The sequence below is a fragment of the Podarcis melisellensis genome (genome assembly GCF_964234715.1).
Source record: "Podarcis melisellensis genome assembly, chromosome: 2".
Taxonomy (NCBI): domain Eukaryota; kingdom Metazoa; phylum Chordata; class Lepidosauria; order Squamata; family Lacertidae; genus Podarcis; species Podarcis melisellensis.
In genome coordinates this window covers 52,899,685-52,911,446 of record NC_138529.1, presented here as the reverse complement: position 1 = coordinate 52,911,446, position 11,762 = coordinate 52,899,685, and the positions used below count along the sequence as shown (strand labels likewise).

Sequence of the window (11,762 nt, the reverse complement as noted above, 5' to 3'; positions counted from 1 at the left end):
TAACCTGAGGCGTTTGTAACTCGAGGTACCACCTTATGTTCATCCAGACCACAACTGTCCCATGGGAAAGTTGTAGACTCTTCTGAATTTCCAAATCCTGGCAAAATAAATCTCCTTTAGCTGTGTATAAACAGGGGTGGCATAAACTCTTTCTTAAAGATGTTATTGCAGAGATGGCTATATGTTCAGTGTGCATGCACAGGTGAGAAAGCAAAAGGTAAGATCTTGGGTGAAATTCCCACATCTTTGTCCCCGGACAACTTGAGGTGCTGCACAAACAGGACAGAAACCACTCTTGTTTAGGTGCCCTTGTGTGTCTCTACAGCCATGCCAACCCTATAAACAGAGTTAAAAGTCTTTTTGCTTGGGAGTTTCACCTAAATTTCTTATGGCTACCCATGCATGTCAGAACGTTAGCCAGATATTTGTTCTCTATAACTACTGGCATCTTTATAGATGAGGTCTGGTGCAGTGAAGAATGATTTATTTTGTTAGTATTTGGGAATTTGAAAGCATCTTTCTACTGTTCCCATGGGGTGGTTGTACTCTGGAGTCAACGTAGTCTGGCAGACCGAGGGACAAACTACATGTTACATACAATCACATTTAGCATGTCTGGGGTTTTTTTGTTTTTGTTTTAAACATAGCCATGCGGAGAGCTCAGTCAGGATTGGGACAAAGCAGGCAGAGTGGGTGGTTTACCCTTTTACCCTGCACCACATTCTCCATAAAACTCACACCCCACAAGATCCTGTTTTATTTACTACTTTACACTGTTTGGTCTGTGGCTGAATTAGATGTTTTGTCTGCTGTTTTAATACGCTGTGATTTTATTTTTTTTTTAGTTTTGTATTACTATCTGTACTTTTTCACATTTTTAGTCATTTTGACTGTGATGTACTGTCAGGGACTGGACTGAGGAGGAATGGTGGGAGCTCCCCCCCCTTTTTCTAAACCTTCCCAAGGGCAGGAGGACAGTACAGTATTGATTTAGAACAGTGATTTGCAGAGGGGCATAGTCCAAAGGGGGAAAACTGGGTGAGGAACAGCTAGAAGAGGAAACACCAGGAGGAGAGAGAGAGAGAGAGAGAGAGAGAGAGAGAGAGAGAGAGAGAGAGCGAGCGAGCGCTGGCAGATTCAGTCTTCTTGGACAGCATTCCTGACCCCCCCCCCTTCACCTAAGACTAGACGGGCTTTGAAAGTGACAGAACAGAAAGCGCATTGGCAACAAGCTCAGATTACCCGATGTAGGAGTGATGTAAGTTAATGGGGACGGAGGGGGTAAACCTTTACTGGGAGCAATGCCGTTTTTAGAGAGATATGCATTCCTTTGTCTCTCGCTGTGATTATTAAATAACTTATCTGGTAAGAACGTTCCTTTTGTTTGATCTGCTTATTTACTGCCATTGGGTGAGGGATCCGGTTCCCTGAAGCCCGACATGTACATTCCTTTGGAAATTGGTTGACTTGCAGCAGTGGCATATGTGGCACTGTGGAACATTGAGCTTCCCTTTGAACATCAGCACTGCTTACCTGGGTGATACTGAGGAGGGGCAGCAGCAAGGTTGTACTGACAACTAGGCCAGAGCACCAGATGGGCAGCAGTGCTCCCACTGGTGCAACATTGTGGCCTTGACCTTGCCATTGCCCAGTCTCATTCAGGTAAGCAGCAGCAATGTCAATTTCAGGACGTGGGCTCCGTGGCTCTGTCCCACCATATAAACAGCTGCTGAATGGGGAATAAAAAAAATAACAAAAGTTAAAAAAAATATGTGGCTGTCCTCACCATGTCCTTCTGGCTTTTACACATTGATCATAGCAGTGTTATGCAGAAGACACATTTCCCTCCTAATATATTTTATTACAGGTAGAACTGAAATGACATCTTCAAGCACCCTTGGAATTCACAATATTGTTCCAAAGTAGCAACCAGATGCTGAACAGCTGCAGTTTAAGCTCAGCACAGGAGTGGAGAAAGAAGCCAGTCTCAACGTTTCAGAGTAATCAGGCTCAAACAAGATATGTGCTCCTTGTTGGGAAAGATTATACAACAGCGATTTCTCCTATGACAAGAAAATGGGATGTATCAGCAGAGAGAAGAGGAGAAAATAGATTGCTGCAGAGTGGGAAACAGAACTTCTTACTGAGTGCACAGTTCAGGGAGAAATTCAGAGTCAAATGAGGCTTTAGATATCACCTGAGTTTTTGCCTAATATTTGCAGGGAACATTGGTATTAATTAGAAGAGATTTATTGCAGAAATATGTCGAAAGAAAGAAAGAAAGAAAGAAAGAAAGAAAGGAAGGAAGGAAGGAAGGAAGGAAGGAAGGGAAAAAAGAAATTCAAGCTGTGTACAATGGAATGTGTTTTGAAAATCCCAGTTGCCCAGCGTTATTGAGAGTTGGTTTCTCAGGTTTCTTTCCAAACCCTTTTTTCTTTAAACTTGTTATAACTCTTATTGCAGAGAAAGGAAAACATATCTTGTTAATGAAGGGGGGGAGGTGGGGGAGGAGAGAATAGCTCTAGCAGAGCCATGAATCTAAGACATACAACAATGCATTACTTCTGCCATCTGGAGGCCTCTCATAAAAATGTCCTCTCGATGATTTAATCTATCATTGGCCTGTCAAAGCTTCTTAGCTGCATAACAACTAAGTTCTGCAACTGCTGCATTTCCTCCTTCCCAACTCATGAAAAAATGCCATGCCAAGGCACAGCCAACCTTTCAACTACTGCTCTGCTGGCTTGTTATAGCCCAACGTTCCCCCTATTACAAACCTGTCAAACTCCTCTCTTCTCCGCAGACATCAGATTGCACGTCTCCCAGTTTTTCAGCCACTTTCAGCATTTGACAACATAATAAATGGGACCGTACAAAACATCCCAGCACAGATGCTGAAGCAAAAACTGATTGGTGGTAGGAAACCAGCTTGAAGAGGTTATGGTTTTCCGGATCCCCATGTGCTCTCTACATTTCTGTTACCATTAGCACCGATGCAGGACTGCAATAGCTCCTTGACGATGCTTATTAATATGTTCACTATGGCAACTGTCAATAGGGTTTGGAGTCTACTGAATCACTGCTTGTGAAGAGTGAATGTATCATAATATAATCAACCGTGAATACAGCTTGTCAGTTGATGGAGAGCAAGAAAACAATTCCCCGTGCTTTCCAAGGGTTATGAGTCTTGAAGTAGAAAGAAAGGAAATGGGAAGCAAAACACGGAAATAGGAAAACAGGGTACAAAGGCAGAGGACTGACTTTGTATGCAATACTTTCAGATCAACACTTAGCCATGACACATGCTGAGAGGTCTTGGGCAAGACAGCCTCAAGTAGCTTATGCTATTTCCCTCTGGGTTTTGTGAGCATCTATATGCTGTGGTTGCTTTGTTGGGTGGTGATGTCACTCAGAAGGTAATTGGTTCCAGCTCAGAAGGTAATTGGTTCAGGCTGCCTTGTGGGAAGTAGGCTGCATCTGTATGGAGAGGCCAAGTGCACCTGCTTTGCACTGGGGCAAGATGCTAGGACTGGTCCATGGCATCTCTTATTGAAGGACCTTGGCTAGTAGGATTATGAAAGGCATCTGCCTGAAGGCAAGTTTGAGTAGGGGCTGTCTCATTTTTGGATTCCATTTTTAATTTGCTTTTGTTACATATATTTTCAGTGACATATGTTGATACATTTTAAGTTATTGTAGTATTTTTTTTTTACAAAGATAAGTTTGGATTGTGTTCATTGTTGGTCATATTCAGAACAGACTCATTGAAATTAATGAGCATAACGAACTTAATTTCAGTGGGTTTACTCTAAGTAAAACTTAGGCTTCATCTGCACTATATATTTAAAGCAGTTTCATACCACTTTGAACAGTCATGACTTCCCCCAAGGAATCTTGGGAGATGATAGATAGATGATAGATAGATAGATGATAGATAGATAGATGATAGATAGACGATAGATAGATGATAGATAGATGATAGATGAGAGAGAGCACCCTTCATCACAAGGGCTCAGGGCAGTTCTAAGAATAAACTAAAAGATAAAAACACAAGTACTTAAAACAAATCCAGCTCAGTAATGACCACCGCCCCTTTCCCAGTGTAGTTTGTTACTCAGTAAATTGACGAAACTACAGGCCAGATTGACCGAAATTCACCAACAAGGTCAACAAAATGCAGTAGAAACAATACACAATCAAACTTTACACTTACCAGCCTTTTCCCCAAAATGCATAGTCAAAAAGAGAGCTACTAATGGAACTTTCAAATGTATAGATGCAGAGCTTCAAATCCAGCCGCCTTTAGAATATGAAATGGCAAGGAAAAACTCCAGTAATGAGACCACAAATTCCTGGCTGAGATATCAAATACTAGCTCCAAACGAAATAGGTACCCCTTATTTAAGCACCACAAAGGACTCTAACATTGCCGAACAAAAGATGACCTCCAACAGACCTGACACACTGAGCTCAACACCAAATGAGGCCAAAGAAATGGAAGTAGAGACTGGAAACAGTCCTACTGTCCATAATAGTCCACCAACCACAGAAATTTCTCAGGAACAAGGAACAGTTAAGGAAGAAAATCAAGAAAGGGAGGAAATTTTAATTCCCCGCACTTTAAAAAAGAATCTAAGAGATCCATCATTATGTTCCCCACCGAAAGCAGCGACAAATGGCTGTATCTGCACAAGACAAAATCCCTCGCTGGACTCAATGACAGAACTAGAATGACTAAATGCTGTCAACCAGCCACCAACTCAAAAACGGATCCTACGCTTGCTGTCCTGGAATATCGCAGGATGGGGAAACAAAGACGGAGACCCAGACCTAATGAACTTCTTTAAAGATTTTGAATTAATACTTCTACAAGAAACATGGTCAACTAGAGATATTAAAATCAATGGATTCACCTCCTATACGAAACCCGCATTGAAAACAAACGCGAAGGGTCGGCCGAAAGCAGGGTTCTGTTGTATGATCAAAGACAACTTAGGGGTTGAAATCAAGCAACTAGAAAAATGCTTACCACTTGCACAAGCTCTACTTTTAACCCAAAAAAACGATACTTTGCTACTTGTAAATGTCTATATCCCCCCAACCAAAAACAACAGCAGCAGTGAAAATTGGTCACAACTAACCTCTTATATAGAAAATTTGACCGATAAATACCCAAATGCCTCACTGATAATAGCAGGTGATTTTAATGCCAGAGTGGGAACCAACAATGAACAACTATGTAGCAAACTAAATTGGAATACTGATAATGATATCGCACATGCCCTGAAAATAGGACGATTCTCCAGAGACAGGGTTGTAAACAACGAAGGCTTACGCCTACTTGAATTATGTAACAACTTTAATTTACAGATTGTGAATGGTTCAACAAAAGGCGATAGAAGTGGGGAGTTTACATACTTCTCCCCCCGAGGATGCAGTGTCATCGACTATATTCTTGTCCCTTATAATATCATAAATTCGATCATGGACCTCAAAATTGGAACGCGCACCGAAAGCGACCATCAGCCATTATCGTTGTCTATTAACTTAAAGGACGAAACCAAAATAACTAAGCACAATATCATAGAACCTTCTCAATACAAACAAATGACCCAATTAAAATGGTCCCAGGAAATGAGTGCAGTAGTGGGGCAAAAACTTACAGCCAACCTGAGAAAACAAGTACTATCCAACTTAAAGACCACTAATTTCTACAGTGATATACCGAAAATTTATAATGAAATCTTCCAAATGTTCGTAGAGCTCAGTACTCCACCTAAAGTTTGGGTACTTAAACATAGCGCTAGCCCTTGGTTTGATGATGAATGTTTCCAGCTAAAAAGAAAACTGCGCCAAACATTTAAAAATAATCGCACTAAACTAGAGCCCACTTATCTTGATGAAAAAAGAAAATATCATTACATTCTGGCCGAAAAGAAACAGAAATATGCAACCCAAAAATGGCTACAATTATTCGACTCAATTCAGAGTAAAAACAACAAAGCGTTCTGGAACTTAGTGTACGGAGGATTGAAAGCTGAAAATCAATTAACTCTACCACCAATTGAAGAATCCAAATGGTCCCAATACTTTACATCTGTATTTAACAATCTACACAGTGAACTTAAAGGAAATGAAACCACTAAAAATAAAATTAATAAACTCCAGGAGTGGCCAAGGGTAGAGGAAGAGGAAATTAGAGAGATAGTTAAAAATTTCAAATCGGGGAAATCTCCTGGGCCAGACGGTCTACCAATAGAACTATTTAAGACCTATATAGACTGGTGGGCAGAACCCTTAGCTCAACTGTTTACTCTCATAGATAAATATGGGATCATACCTGAGATATGGTTAAGATCAATAATTATCCCAATCTTTAAAAATGGCGACCCAAAAGAACCAAGGAATTATAGACCGATAAGCCTATTATCAGTGATAGGGAAAATCTACGCCAAGCACCTCTTATCTAAACTCCTTACCTGGATGAAAAATCTAAATTTACCAGGGAAAGAACAAATAGGTTTCTCCAAAGGTTGCTCTACACTAGACCACTGTCTTATACTTATGCACTTGGTTGAAAAATACAGATTCCAAAGGCAATCTAAGATATATGCTGCTTTTGTAGATTTTCGTGGTGCATTCGACTCAATTGACCGCCCAAAGTTGTGGAGGAAACTCGCAGAATTAAAAATTGATCAGCGCTTATTGATTCTAATGCAAAATCTACACTCTTCCAATACCTGCCAAGTCAAACTTAACACCAAAGGTCACCTTTCATCAGACATCCCTAACTCGAAAGGGGTAAAACAAGGGTGTGTCCTTGCCCCCTTTCTATTTAATTTATTTCTATCAGACTTGCCAGATTACCTTCAAAAAATAGAATCACATGCCCCTAAACTTAATCAGAAACCAGTTCCTCTCTTATTATACGCAGACGATGCTGTCCTACTATCATTAACGAGCTTGGGTCTGAAACGTCTTATATCTTCACTGATCCTTTACTGTGAATGCAACAAACTCTCTATAAATTATGAGAAGACAAAAATTTTGGTCTTCTCGAATGGTTGGAAATTAGAGAAATGGAAAATAAGAGGGCAAGAAATCCAACAAGTGAAAATCTATAGGTATCTGGGAATCTTATTCCAGAGCAATTTAGGGTGGGCAACCCATCGCACAAACGCCACAAAACAGGCAAAGTGCACCTCATCAGCAGTTGCCCGTTTTTACTATCAGAAAGGTAATCAATTTATTCCTGCGGCAATCCCAGATATTCTATGGAATCCCGCTATGGGTCCAAGCATATAACAGTGATTTAAAAAAGATTCACTCCAGCTTTCTGAGACGTATTCTTGGACTCCCAGCTATGATCAAATATGAAACAATGTGTGCAGAAATAGGCATACACACAATGGAATATTGGGCATGGTCCACCTCAATAAAGTACTGGTTACGCTGCCATTTTCGCTGCCCTCCATCAAGTCTGCTCGCTGATTTGCTCAATGACTCCTATAAATCAAGATGGTATCAGCACCTCGAAAAAAAGATTGAATCTTTAGGCATCGAGCTGGAGCCCCTGTACAATTCTAACGAGCAATACATTTTCCATAATATCCTAACTAGACTAAAGGATGTCGAGAGACAAAATATTATGGCAGCTGTAAACAAAATTTGCTCCCCCATATTCTATGATTTAAATATCTTAGATAGCAGAGCCAATTACGTCACTAAATTAATAATCCCAGCCCAACGTAGGGCTTTTATGCTGGCCCGTTTGAATGTTTTTCCCTCAGCATTTGTCAGGGGAAGATATCAAAATATTCCTAGAAACAAGAGATTCTGCAGATGTTCTATGAATGTCCCGGACACTGTAGAGCATATTCTCTTTCATTGCCCATTGTACAGTACGCTCCGTCAACGCGTGCTGTCCCCTCTCTCGGGTGGTCTGGAACCCCAGCAAGGTGAATGTGTGGGACTCTATCTATCCGACGTTGACCAAAGGGTAACGGCGGGGGTAGCCGAGTTTTTGGTAGCAGTCCTCCAAGGAGCAGGTTAACAAAGAAAACCATTGACTCTATATGTATATATATATATATGTATGTAGCCAACTGCTGCCCTTTTATATATATTTCAAGGCCCTTATATGTTATTTTCTCTTTTATGGTTTTATTCGCATAATGCCTAATAAAAGGTTTGATAAGTAAGTAAAAGTGCTGGGAGTTGTTAGGAGACCCCTATTCCCCTCACAGAGTTACAATTTTCAGAACGGTTTAATAGTCAATCCCTCTTTGTGGGGAACTCTGAAGAGATATGTGGAAACGGCATAAGAGTGGAGAGGAAGCACTGAGCAACAACTTACCTCGCCCCTTAGGCAGCAGTCTATGTATACACGTTCCCTGCTTCTTGTCATCTCTTGAAATATACATGGGAAGGAGGAGGAACAAAATTAATGTAATCTGGACAAGAAACCCAGAAGGGACCATTTCAGCCCCCCAAACTGCTTCACTTGTAAATGGGATGTGTATGACAATCATTACCCCACTTTTCTGCCTTCTCCAACAAAGAGAGAGAGAGAGAGAGAGAGAGAGAGAGAGAGAGAGAGAGAGAGAGAGAGAGAGAGAGAAGGAAAGTCTGGCAAAGCTGTTTGGAGCCTGATTTACCTCAATTTATCAGATTATCCCCAAATTGAATAAACCTGAATTTACAGGGGACTGTTATTTGAAGGTAATTTTATGTGGACAATGCAAATTAAATGGGAACACAAACAGCTGCAGGGTGGACAAGCCCACAGCCATCCTTCAAAATGCACACTTCTGCCAATTTAGTGATGAGTTCTTCATCCAAATAATCGAAACAAAATGCACATAGCAGGGTAAAGTGTGCAAAAAGAACATGAAGCATATATTGATGACAATAAAATGAAAATGCCTTCTATTGGAGGAGATTGTTTGCAAAAACGTATAAGGCAAAATTGCATACAAGCATGTATATTAGGATAAAATGGCATGAAAATGCTGGTGAATTTTCATGAGTTTTTTTAAAAACAAAAAACACAAATGGAATGGAAATGTGGAGAACTGAATTTAAGATTAGAAAAAAGCGAACTAGAGAGAAGCCTACATTGACAGATCTGCTCTTCCCTATTCCTGATTTTTCACTACTGGATCTGAGTGTGTTCTTGTTGCCATCCTCACTTCAAGCGTTGACCCTCCTCCACCACTGCCTAGATATCAATGGGGTTAACACAAGACAAAGATGCTACAGGAAGCAAACTTTCCTTTCACAGAGGCTGATGGCTTCACTACTTCCCTGGGTGGCTGTACTCAAATACAGACTGGTTTTGGTTTTTTATCCCTGTGCCAAGACGGTATGTTATCTGGATCCATATCTGCAAATGGCGAAGCAATATACATTACATATACTCAAGTTATAGTCAGTTGGAGCTGCTGAGCCACATGTAAATATATTATTGATTTTTCCCCCTTCCAGATGGTGCAATTCAGAAAAAAATTGTTTTTAAATTATGCCTTGCAGAGACGCTGAGAAGTGCTGCTAATAACAGGCATATTTCAAGTGAATACTGACCTGCTTTTCCTCCCCATCAAGCTAATGCGTCCAAAGTGCTGCCAGTATTTTGTATAAATTACCTGCATTGTAAGAACTTAAACTAGAGCCTCTGCTTCATTAGAGCTATTTAAGTACCATCTCTTCCCAACAGCTTATTTAGGTTTCCAGTGGAAGTCATAGATGGGTGCAGAAAACAATCCAGTCAAATTGCAGAGAGAGAGAGAGAATTCATTGCAATCTTAGCCCTAAAATTAAGCTGTGTTATTTTTTGACAGCAACCCAAACTAAGTGCCTTTGCTTCGATTCAACAAGAAAGTAGAAAAATGAATGTTCATGCACTGGTCTGACATAGGCCTTGTTGAAAACGACTCTCCCTCTCTGCACATTACGAATGAAACTAGCTGCAAGCAGAAACAAGTATCCTCCCTAGGATTGCTCTCTGGAGCAAACCCTGACCTGACATCCTGTAGTATTATGCTAGAAGGGAATTTTACATAGAGAGTGCCAGAGGAAAGGAACACTCACTCTAAAAATTGCCTGCCTGCCCTGTCTGGTTAAGAAATGGAGGCTATGGCATTTGGCTCTGTTGGGGAAGCAGCACCGTAGCATGGGGGGCAGCTAGGGGGGCCGTGGCCCCAGGTACACATTTCTGAGGGGGCACTACCAGGCGCCCCCCATGACAGGCTCCCTCATTGAGGCCAGAAGGGAGGCAAGCCAAGCTGTGCCCTGTCTGGGCTCACGGGCTTTGGGGCGGGCAGCGGTGCCTCCTCCGCATTGCCGCAAAGAGGATGCCACCACTAGCACCAACAACCAAGGAGAGGCAAGAGGCTCCACCTGGATCAGAAGGGAGAGAGGCAGGAGGCAGAAGGGCAGCCTCATTCCTCGGGGTTGTGGCTCCACCACGGAGCAGCGGAAGGCAGATTGATCTAATGGGCAGGTGGACAGAGGCAACAGGTGAGGAGTCTGATGGAGGCGGGCTCTGTTTACCCTTTGTGCAGGCTCTGTACACATCCTGCAGGTGCATGCCTCCACCCCAGCTGCCCAGTCCACCAGGGAACATGACACTCACCCTGCCTTGCCCTGGGCACCGGCAACCCACGCTACACCATTGTGAGGAAGACTGTGCTCGCTTGGTTCTTTAGTAATGGATTACGTATCACACCTCTATTCCAAGGAGCATAAGATGGCATACCTGGTTCTCCCCCCTCCCCATTTTTATTTTCACCTCAACCTTGTGACAAAGGTTAGGCTGAGAGATGGTGACTGGCCCATGGTCACCCAGTGAACTTCATAGCTGAGTGGGGATTGAAGCCCTGGTCCCTCAGGCTGTAGTGCAACGTTCTAACCTCTATACCACACGGACTCTACCCTTGCCCCTCTTAGCTACCTGGTTCTTTATCCACCTTATTCTTTTTCTGATGACACCTCTGGATCTCTATAGCCACCAGGAATCTGATGGTGGGCATCAGGCCTTTGAGGCTGAAATCATTAGGCTTTGGAGGAGGAGTGTATCTAAGTAGCACATCTGTCACACCATCCCAGCTGGTGTGTAGACACGGACAAGGAGAGGTAATAGGCACTTAATCCTTAACAATTTCTTAATCCTCAGTGACCTTTAGTGCTCCTGTTATCTCCGAGATAAAGCCAGAAGGACTGTTAGCTTCACTGCATGTCTTTGTGAAGAAGCACAGTGTCTAGCACGGGTTCTGAGCAAAACTATAAGGTGCAGGGTTTTCTGGAAGTGAAATACCAACAACATGTTCTGTGGAACAGCATTCCTGTTGAGATAAAATAGGCACCTGCTATCTGTACTTACTGGAAACAATTGAAGACATTTTTGTTTCGATAAGCTTTTCCAGCTGGATGAAAAGGCCTATGCTGTAGGTGTTTGTTTTGTACTGCTTTTAAGCTTATTTTCAGGAGTGGGGGTGATGTAAAAAAAAAAGTAAAACTATTTTTGGCTGTTTTTATAGCATGTCTTTAAATCGCCTTGAAACATATGTATAAGGTGAAATAATAATAATAATAATAATAATAATAATAATAATAATAATAATAATAATATACTACAGTCATTCCATAACGGACATAAAGTTCAAAACTGGATTAGTAGATAGAAAGATATCCAAAGTAAAAGAAACATTATTTTGCAGGTTTGGGCACTCTGCATGCAATATCAGCTCATCAGTATTAGAGAC

The 11,762-nt window shown here is 41.6% G+C and overlaps 1 long non-coding RNA gene across 1 annotated transcript; it reads right to left on the bottom strand.

The window, feature by feature from the left end:
• Positions 1-1,897: 1,897 nt before the first annotated feature.
• LOC309363156 lies at positions 1,898-11,548 on the bottom strand. The gene is made up of 3 exons (XR_014165284.1): positions 11,381-11,548; positions 8,357-8,409; positions 1,898-2,063 (listed from the first exon to the last, which is right to left on the bottom strand). It is a non-coding gene; the product is annotated as an uncharacterized lncRNA (long non-coding RNA).
• Positions 11,549-11,762: the final 214 nt, after the last annotated feature.